General features: G+C 43.5%; 1 long non-coding RNA gene across 1 annotated transcript in view; it reads left to right on the top strand.

Moving 5' to 3' along the window:
- The window catches only part of LOC115070564, a 13,854-nt gene extending 7,301 nt beyond the window's left edge, over window positions 1-6,553 (top strand). The window contains exons 3-4 of the long non-coding RNA XR_003849722.1: window positions 5,375-5,505; window positions 6,073-6,553. This is a non-coding gene — a long non-coding RNA (uncharacterized LOC115070564). The remainder of the gene's footprint in view (window positions 1-5,374; window positions 5,506-6,072) is intronic.
- Window positions 6,554-11,117: the final 4,564 nt, after the last annotated feature.

Here is an 11,117-nt window from a genome sequence, read left to right on the forward strand (position 1 = left end):
ATTTTAAAAAAAGGTAAAAAAAAAAACAACAGACAAAAAACCTCTGAAATGTATTAACAGATCACTGGCTTCCACCAACCAAAAGGCTAAGTGTCTTCAGAGAGCATCTGAGGTCTACAGCAGAGATTTCCCCACTTTGCTATAACCCTCTGTTTTAGTTTGTGTCTCTATTGCTGTGTTAAAACACTGACCAAAAGAGCTTGGGGAAAAAATTGTTTATTCTGTTTTACACTTCCAGGTAGCAGCTCATCACTGAGGGAAGTCAGGGCAGGAACTCAAGGCAGGAATCTGGAGGCAGAAACTGAAGCAGAGACCATGGAAGAACACTGCTTACTGGCTTGCTTGCTTTCCTGATTCATGTTCAGCTACTCAGCTAGCTTCCTTTTTCCTCCTCTCCCCTCCTCTCCCTCTCCCTCTCCCTCTCCCCACCCCCCATTCTCACTCTCTCTCTCCTCTCTCTCTTTTAGTAGCCTCAGCTGGCCTGGAACTTGCCATATAGACCTGGCTGGCCTCAATCTCACAGAGATCCACCTGCCTCTGCCTCTGCCTCTGCCTCTGCCTCTGGAGTGCTGGGATTAAAAGAAGTTTTATTATATTTAATTTTCTTTGGATATATACCCCAGAGATATAGTATGGGGTTTTCTGATTTTTAAATTTTATGTATATGAGTGGTTTTGTCTGCATGCATATAAGTGTACCATGTGCATGAAATACCTGTGGGGGGCCAGAAGAGTGTGTCAAATCCCCCTGGAACTGGAGTTAAAGACAGTTTTTAGCTGCCATGTGAGTGCTGGGAACTGAACCTGGGTCTCTGCAAGAGCAACTAGTGCTCTTAATCACTGAGCCATCTCTCCAGTCCCTAATTTTTTTTTTTTTTTTTTTTTTGGAGATTGGTCTCATGTAGCCCAGGCTGGCCTTAAACTCACAAGTTAATATATATGTTATTCAGAAGACCTAAGAATTGACTCTTTGTTGCCCTGTGGCATATCCATGACTGGTTGTCGCTGTTCTCATGTCACTGTCCCTATTAAAGAAGGTTGATAAGTGACTATACAGATTGCCTGGGTTCAACTGTGTGGTGGTGTTGGACAGGATAATAACTGCTCTGTGCCTCAGTGAAGTCTATGCCTGTGAAAGTTGTAGGAGGGACTCAGTGAGATCATTTAAGGCATTTGGGGGTTGGAATATGACTAAGTGGGTATAGCATTTGCCTTGCAATTATGAGTTTGGATCCTGAGAACCCATGTAAAAAATTGAGTGTTAGTGATGTCACCTGGTGCTTTTCAACAGGTCACAACCATGAGCAGGTCATGCAGCTATTTAATGAGTCGTTATGGGCATTTTTACGAAGTGATATGAAAGTGAATAGAATAGGAAAAGTCTATCCATATACATCACATGTAAGAAGGGCAAGTGATAGTTCATGGATGTTAGCTTGCAAGCTTTAGATTTATAGAATAGCATCCAGGTCCCAGAGGGATGCATTCCTAATCTCACCTAGCTGATGAATGGGCTGAGCAATTTGGCTTCCATGTGCCTCAGGTTCCTCATCTGCAAAATGGGCTCATAACTCTATTGAATGTGTATGGCTGTGTAGAACAGAAGAGTTAATTAGGACAGGCCAGTTTCTGCTTATGACAGGATTGCTTCCTGATTAAGCCTATCATAAACTGAAAATGTCCTGAGTCAACATGGCACTGATACACCTGACCTAGAGTACTGGTTGTTCCCCTTTGTGGCTGACTGGCACCGTGTCTTGCTGTCACTGCCCAGTAGAGAGAAGAGGGTGCCACATATTGCAAGTCTGGGGAAAAAAATCAAAATTCAAAATACAGTTCCTGAGGGCTGGGGAGATTGGATAAAACACTTACTGTGCAAGCACTACGACAGGAGTTGGGATCCTCAGAAACCAATGTAAATGCCATATGGGCGTGACAGCTCGCCTGTAACTCCAGCATTCTGAAGGGAACCCCTGGAGCAAGCTGGATAGCTAAACTAGCTGGATTGATGAGATCTGGGTTTCACTGGGAGACTTTACATCAATAAATAAGGTGGGGAGCTATTGAGAGCTCCCAACATCAACCTTAGGCCTCTTACATATACCTGCACCCACAAATATGTGAACATGCATACACGCCCCTACACATGCAAAAATAGTTTCTATGGAATGCCTATGGTTCTGCCACTATCATAACTTGAGAAATCATTAGTCAAACTACCTACAGATGGCTGGTAACCATCTGTAGCCTTAAAACTGAACCAGTGCCTTGCTAACTGATACACACCTGTCTAGAATGAACAAAAAAAACCTGACAAATGAGCCTATATTAAATTTAAAAATTTTGCACAACAAAGAAACTTTCAGTTAAGAGACAACCTACAAAATGAGAAAAATAGTTTTAAATTATTCTTCTGGCAAAGAATATTCAGAATATGTAAGGAACTTAAACCCAGAATCAAAAAATAAAAACAAAACAATTTAAAAACCAGCAAGTGATCTGAGTAGACATTTCTCAAAATAAGATACAAATGACCAACAAGTATATGAAATTGCTCAATATCCCAATCATGAGGGAAACACAAAATTACGATGAGGGGCTAGAGAGATGGCTAAGGGGTGAAGAGTCCTTGCTGTTCTTCCAGTTTGGTTCCCAGCACCCACACAGCAGCTAACAGCCATCTGTAACTCCAGTTCCAGGGGATATACCACCCTATTCTGGCCTCCACAGGCATTGCACACACATGATGCACTTATATACATACAGGTAAAATATTTATAAACATAAAATAAAAATAAATATTTTTTAAACTACAAGGATCTATTATCTCACCTCAATTAAAATGGCTATTGTTATGGTTCAACTCTTAAATGTCCCCCAGAAGCAAATATGTTAAAAGCCTGGATGCCAGCCTACAGCCTATTAGGAGGTTGTGGGACCTTCCTTCAGAACAAAGGTCACTGGGACCTGTCCTTGAAGGGAACTGGGACCCCAGCCTCTTCCTTTCTCTTTTCTTCCTGGCCACCCTGAGGTAAACAGATCTCCCTATGGGCTCCCACCACGATATCCTGTTCTGCTACCAGCCCAAAGCAGCAAGGCAAGTGACCAGGGACTCAAACCTTTGAAACAATGAACCAAAATAAACACCAATTCTTTTTATATCAATTAAGTATTTCTGTCCCAGCAATGGAAAGCTGATTAACACAGTTATAAATAAAATGAAAAATAATACTGGTGAGCTTGCAAAGAGAGAGAAACTCTCATGTACTCTTGGAGGGAATGTCAATTAATACAACACTGTGGAAAAGAGCATGGAGTTCACTGAAGAAAACTAGAAACAGAACATTGTAAGATCCAGCAATCCCACCACTGGGCATATATCCAAAGGAATCAGTCAGTCAGAGACATGTGTACAGGAGCACGGTTCTCAACAGAGCCAAAGTTTAGAATCCATGGATAGATGACTAAAGAAAATGCCGTGTGTGTGTGTGTGTGTGTGTGTGTGTGTGTACACACACATATACGTATGTATATATGGGAATATTATTCATCTATAAAAAAGAATGAAATTCTGTCATTTGTGGTAGCATGCATGAGTGTGGAGTATGTTGTGTTAAGTAAAATCAATACAAATACCATATGCTCCTTACTGACATATGAGAACAAAAACGTTGATCCACAGCAGTAGAAAGGAGAAGCGTGGTTACCAGAGGGTCAGAAGGAAGGAAGGGGGAGATGAAAAGAGAATGTGTCATGGATCCAGTGGTGCAGCTGGGTAGGAAGGATAACTTCTAGTGTTCCTATAGCACAGTACAGTAACTATGGTTGACAATTACCCACAGCAAAATAGCTACTAGAAAGGATTTTAAATATTCTCCACAAAAGAAATGATAAAGCTTTGAGATGGATATGACAAATACCTGATCTTATTGGTATACATTATGCCCATGTACTGGAATATCACATTGCACCCCATAAATATGTGCGAGTGTGTTAACTTTTTAATTAATTAAATTCATTCACTTATTTATTTAGAGACAGGGCCTCAAAGTCTTGATATGTAGCTGAGGATGATAATTAAAATTTTTAAAATTCAATTGTTGGGTTCAATAGGAACAGGAACCCATCTGTGGAAACGGATTTGTGGTGATTAAACTTAGCAGAGACTAATATATAAACCAGACATTGATTTTTAAATTTTTCAGCAAGAAACCTGTATCTGCTAGAAGTCCATTCAGTGTGTGAAACAGAAATTTGAGTATGGCATGTTGAAATAACCAAATAAGGGATTAATTTTTCTCACAAAGTCTGGAAATAGGCAGGTTTAAGGCAATGATGCTAACAGTATTAAAATCCCAGGCTCCTCCTACAGTTCCTTCCAAATCCCTGGCATGCAATTCTAATCTTCATGGATACAAGGTGGCTGCTGCATTCCACAGTGACTGTATCCTAAATAAGAAAAAGGGCAACAGGTGAGATAGTGAGCACAGCACCAGCCAAGTCCTCTCCCTCCCTTCTCATTTCTTTATTCCTCCTCCTCCTGCTTTCTCACTTGCTCTCGCTCTCTCTCCATATATATATTTGTGACAGGGTCTCACTCTGTAACCCTTGCTGGCCTTGGAGGTGATTCTCCTGCCTCCACCTACCAAGTGCTTGGATTACACTTGTGAGCCCCTGTACCTAGCTTTCAGTTTTTTCTGAAGCCAGGATACAATGGCTTTCTCTGGAGCCCCAGTCAGAAATCATCTGCTTTCATCAGCGGAAGCTGTTCACATGGCAACCCCTAGCAGCAAAGGAGCCCCCACACACTGGTGGGAGGAAAAGCAGTGGGTGGGGAGTTTGCAAGCCCTGCAGTGCTTTGCTTAGAGTCTGCTCTGGGGGCTGAAGAGATGGCTCAGCAGGCCTACTGCTCTTGCAGAAGACCCAAGTTTGGCTCTCAGCACTCACAACTGCCTGTGACTCCTGCTCCAGGGGATCACATGCCTCTGGCTTCTGTGGGCACCTGTACTAGTGTGTGTGGGTGCACTTACCTACATGCAGGCAATACACGCATACATGTGACGCACTTAAAAGCAATAAAATATTTTTATTTTATTTTTTAAGAGTACGGTTATGAGTGCTGGGTGTGGTGGCGCATGCCTTTAATCCCAGTCCCCGGGAGGCAGAGGCAGGCGGATCTCTGTGAGTTTGAGGCCAGCCTGGTCTATATAGTGAGTCCCAGATCAGCTGGGGCTACAGGGCGACCCTGTCCCAAAAGGAAAAAAAAAAAAAAAAATGAGTATGGTTCTGAAGCAGAAAGAGGGAAGTGCTGGGGCAAGAGGGCAACATCTTGTAGACCTGACCATCAAACCACATATTCCTGTTCACTGTTCCAGACACTCTCCAGGAAGAGCCTGGGTGGGATGCCAACTATGAGGTTGCTCCATAAATGCTGAGTCAGAGCCAAGCAGTCAACAGCAGTAGCACACTGTCACTGTGTGTCATCACCCCTGTCTCAGGAAACAAGGTGAAGACCATTTGTAGAATCCTTAAGTCCTAAAATAGTGTTGTTGAGGAGGCTCTCAAACATGCCTGGTGTGACAGAGGCCATTAACTCCAGTTCCCTGTCCTTGCTGGGCATACGTCCCATTGTCCTTTGTAGTCAAATACAACTTGGTGACTAAATCCTTATTAGAAGAGTTGGTGCCACCCCAGACCTGGCTGGGAAAGCCTGCCAGGTGCTCTTTTCTTTCTGTTCTTGAACCCAAGTCACAACAAAGGAGTGGCTGTGGCAGCCACATGCTGAAGACAGCAAGCTCAAAGGCAGCCCAGCTCCCTGAATGGCCATGTGGAATGGAGCACCCACCCACCCCTGCTGGAGCATTGGCCCTGAATGTTCCATGACAGAATAATAAGCTTTGTGTTGTGTTCAAGTGTTCACATTATGGGTGTACTTGTTAGGCTGCTTAGCCCCTCAGCCCAGCTGTTATCCTAGCATTTAATTATTGAGTCTTCTAACATGGATACTGTTCTTTCTTTCACCTCCCTGCCAAACTTTTTGACTAACTTTAATTCCTTGTCATTGGGAGGCTAGGAGGAGGAAGCCCGAGAGTGGAATTCTGAGCTTTGGCTACATTCTCCTCTAAGAAGCTGGAGTGAAGACAACTTCGGGATGCTGGAGGATTCACTGACAATGGGGAGAAGCTGCTTGGGAATAGGAGGCCTTCAGGGATTTCATTAGATGTTGGTGCCCCACCCCATATCCATGGAATGCCAGGGTCCAGGAACTCACAGTGAGCAGATACCTTGTCCCTGCCACCTACATGGCTGGCACTAGAGTGTGAAATGCAGAGAAACCACAACCATGGCACTGCTGTATAAAGCCCCCTCCAGTCAAGGTAAATGTGCAGAAACCAAGACTTGCAGATGAATTGTGACCTGTGCACATGTAATTTTCATGGGTTCAACCCACACACAGAGTAGGGCAAGACTGAAAAAGAGAGATGTAGGCTACTTGACAGTAAAGAACTAACAAAGCAATAAAATCTTAGCCAGGGCACTTGGGAGGCTGCAGTCGGAAGATGGACAGTTCAAGGCCAGCCTGGGCTACATAGCAAGACCTTGTCTCAAAAATAAATAAATAAAAATAAAACTTTGAAAATAAACTAAAAATTTAGTAACAGAAAGGCGAATGCTGAATGTCAAGAACTGGGGGTCAGAGATGAGGACTTGAGCATTTGATGGGCTCAGAGTTTCAGAGGAAAATGAAAAAGGTCTAGAGATGTGGTGGTGATGGTTGCATAATAATGTAAATGTGCCTAATTCTGGTGAACAGTGCACTTTAAAATAGTCAAGATGGCCTATTCTATGTCATATGTACAACTAAAATAAAAAACCAAAAGCCTAGTAGTAACAAGCTACTGAGACACACAAAATGGGCCAATTTTTTTTTTTTTTTTGGTCTCTTTGAAGCAGGGTCTCCCTGTAGCCCCAGTTGTCCCGGAACTATGTAGACCAGGCTGACCTTGAACTCACAGAGATCTGCCTGCCTCTGCCTCCGAAGTGCTGGGACTACAGGCATGCTCCACCACACCCGGCAAAATGGGCCAATCTTAAAGCCATTATGTTGATGCAAAGATGGTAGACAGATAGCTCTGTCCAGTATGGCAGTCACTAGCCACCTATGGCTGTCCAAATTTAAATTGTATACAATAAAAGTTTCCCTTCTAGGGCTAGAGATATACCTCAATTGGCAGAGTGCTTGCCTAGCTTACAGGAGGTCCTGGGTTTGATTCCCAGCACCTTGTAAACCCTGCGTGTTGACACATGCCTGTAATCTCAGCTCTTGGGAGGTGGGAGCAAGAGGAGGACTGAAAGTTCAAGGTCATCCTTAGCCACACAGGGAGTTCAAGCCTTACCTTGACTAGAGATCCTGTTTTAGTGTTTTGTTTTTGTTTTTCACTTCTTCATTTGCACCAGTCACATTTAAAGGCTGAATAGCTACAGTGAGTGCTGTGCCTCGAAGATAGAGAACATTCCTATCACTGCAGAAAGCTCCATGGGATAGCACAGGTACAGGGTTAATCTACAGGGATAGAAATCAGTGACTGCCTCTCAGAGAGGTGCCTACTGGACATACACAGTAAGGAAACTATCTAAGGTGATGGTGTAGGAAAAGCAAAACTTTAACACTGCCCACTTAGATATTATCTGCCCACTGAGAAATAATTTGTTGAAATTAACATAAGAAAAAAACATAATGTAGTCCAAGTTTTACATGGGGTGAAAACTTGCCGTTTTCCCTCCTTATATATGAAATGGTATTGTAATAAGGGTCACCCTGATAACCCAGGAGAACTTCCTCATCTTCAGACCTTGGCATCATCACATCTGAAAAGGCCTCCTTTCCATGGGAAATACACTCACAGGATCCAGGGATTGAGATCTGAGACCTTTGTGAGGTCATTTTTGAAGACAGTGCATTGTAACCACAGGCAGGTTACTTTCCTTTGTATAAAAGGTTGATAATGATGACATTAGGATCAGGATTTTGGATTTTACACTATGCAAAATAATGAAAATCCCAAGTACTCCATTTCTTTCTAAAAAATATTTTTAAAAATGTTTTATTATTTTTATTTTATGTATGAGTGTATTGCCTGCATGTACGTGAGTGCACCCATGGCCGTGGAAGTCAGAAGAGGGCTTCAGATTCCCCTGGAACTGGAGTTAAGGACCATTTGTGGCCGCCATGTGGGTGCTGGAAATCAAACCCGGGTCCTCTGCAAGAGCAGTCAGTGCTCTTAACCACTGAGCCATCTCTCCAGCTCCTCTAAAAAACATTTTTGAGCCAGGTGTAGTGACACATGCTAATCACAGCACTTCAGAGGCAGACGCAGACAGATCTCTGTGAGATCTAGGCCAGACTGGTCTACAGAGCCAGTTTCTGGGCTTCACACATTTAGCTAAGCACTCTACCACTGGGGTACGCCCCCCCCCATCCTCACTGTATTTCTTGCTGTTGAGTCAGCTGCCTATAGTCTTACTGGAGCCACTTTCCTGTTCTTCAGGGCAGCTGAGGTCCTTATCTCTTGGTACACATTGCTTTGACTCCTCTAGAGCCATGGGTCATTGTCTACAGTCACTATGATCTGATGATCACAAGTCCCAATCCAAATAGCTGAGTTCATGAGTTTCAAGGTTTGTTCTTGAGTCCTACAGCTATCTGAGAAACACAGTTTAGAGGAACACAGAATCAAAATTTCCTGATATTTAAAAAGCCCAGGAGAGCAACAGAACAGAAAGTTTGCTGTTAGCATGGCCCAGGAAATTCAGCGTGTATATATCCATAGCTGTGATGTAGCTTGCACATAAGAGCTCAGAGTTGAGAGCATGAGGGATTCTAGTCTTCTCTGCCTTTCCCAGTAGAGCCAGATCACAGGGGTTTTGTAAGGCTCCCGTGGTCTGCCTGGACACTATAGAAAAGAGGAAGCATGGTGGACATTGTCAGAGGTCATGTGAGAATGTGAACTGTGGAGCCATGATGCCTTCCCTTTGTGAGCTAAAAGTAGGAATTAAATTCCTTGTGGACTCACATGGGTCTTTCTCACTGAGGCTCTGTTCTCTGATTTGTCTCAGTCTCAGACCACTGAGATTCCAGGAGTCCTTATTTCAGCAGTCAGGGGCTTCCACTGTACTAGTGGTTTTCCAAATGTGGTTTCCAGGCCAACAGCACTGTCATGGTTTGAATTTGAAATGTTCCTAAAAGCTCCCATTTTAGATGTTTAGCTGGTGACACTATTTCAGGAGGCAATGGAAACTTTAGGAGGTAGGCATAGCTTATAGAGGGTCACTAGGAACATGGGTCTTAAAGATGGTAGCTAGCTGGATCCTGCCTGGTTCTCTGCTTCCTGGTCCACTGCGACATGAACAGCCTTTGTCACACACTCCTACTGCTCCCACGAACTGAGCTGCTCTGCCATGCTTTCCCTGCCATGATGGACTGAAATCCTCTGATACTATAAGCCAGAATAAATCTTTCCTCCGTTTCTGTAAGCATTGTGGTCACAGCAACCTAAAAGTAATTAATGCAAACATCACTCTGGAATTTGTCAGAAATAGATTCTCCTGTTGGATTCACCTCACACTACAGAGTGAAATTCTGGGAGCCAAGCCAGTGATCTTGATGTATTTTAGCATGAAAGCCCCCTGTAGTCATTACACCCATCCCAAAGCAGCTCATTAACCAGTAAATGCAACCTTTAGAGGTCAAGATCTGTGAGTCTAGGGATCAAATAACCCAAGAATCTTTTAGCTACAAGTAGCAGAAACTGCCAACTCAAACCAGCAAAAGGAAAACTTGACTAGCATAGAATTAAGGATTATCTAGATTCAGGCTAAATCTATTATAATGGGGGGGTGTCTCTTTTAAATTTTATTTTATGTGTATGAGTGTTATGCCTGCATGTATCTAAGTGTATCTATGTTGTGCAGTGCCCTCAAAGGGCAGAAGAGGATGTCGGAGCCCCTGGAACTGGAGTTACATATAGCTGTTAGCCACCATGTAGGTGCTGGGATTCAAACCCAGGTCTTCTGCAAGAGCAGCCAATGCCCTTAACCATTGAACCACCTCTCCAGTCCTCTCATTTATTTTTTTATGTGTGTGCACACATGGGTGTATGCTGTGTGGATGCTAGAGGACCTCAGGCATTGTCTTCAAGAACATGGTCCATGTTCATGTCTTTTGAGACAGGCTTTCTCATTGGCCTGAAGCTTACCAGGTAGGCTAGACTGGCCGGCCAGTGAGCCCCAGGGATCCTCTTGTCTGTTTCCCTAGCACTGGGGCTATAGGCTTCCTAGTATTGTAATTAAAGGCCTGCACCATCATGCCTGGCAGTTCTACTTAGGTGCTGGGGATCAAACTCAGGTCCTTCTGACTGCAAACTAAGAACTTTACCAACTGAGCCATCTCCCTGTTCCTCTGTGCTCTCCTTTAATCATTAACAGCACCCACAACAACTTGAGATTCCTTAACTCTGTGCTTATGGACTGCTATGGCCTCAAAACTTGTATGTTGAGGTCCTATCCCCAAATGTGATGGTATTTTGGGCTTTTGGGAGACAAAAGTTGAATGAAACCGATCCTTTAGATGGGATTAGTACTCTTATGAGAAGAGATACCAGAGTTCTCTCACACCCCTTTCCCCTTCCTTTCCTGTCTTAAGTGAGTTAACAGTAAGAAGGTAGCCAGCCTCTATAACCCATCTCAGGCTTTCCCACTTCAGAAGTGTGAGAAAATCAGTATCTGTTATTCATATCACCCAATTTGGGGATGGGGTGTAGCTCAGTGAGAGACAAGCCCTTAATTAAATCCCCAGCAACACACACGACAAAGTCACTCAGCTTACAGGCTTTTTTTGTTACAGTAACCCAAATTGCCTAAACCATTCTTTCTGGATCATATACTACTATTGTATGTTTGTGTCCCATCCCCCAAATTCAGATGTTGAAATCCCAATCCCCAAAGTGACTGGAGATGAGTTCTTTGGGAGGTAATTGGGTGATGAGGGCAAAAGCCAGTGTGGATATAGGTTAGAAGCCAGATAGAGGTCACTCACCACTCACAACATGAGGACACACT

The sequence above is a fragment of the Nannospalax galili genome, unplaced genomic scaffold, assembly GCF_000622305.1.
Source record: "Nannospalax galili isolate Female #2095 unplaced genomic scaffold, S.galili_v1.0 scaffold811, whole genome shotgun sequence".
NCBI lineage: Eukaryota > Metazoa > Chordata > Mammalia > Rodentia > Spalacidae > Nannospalax > Nannospalax galili.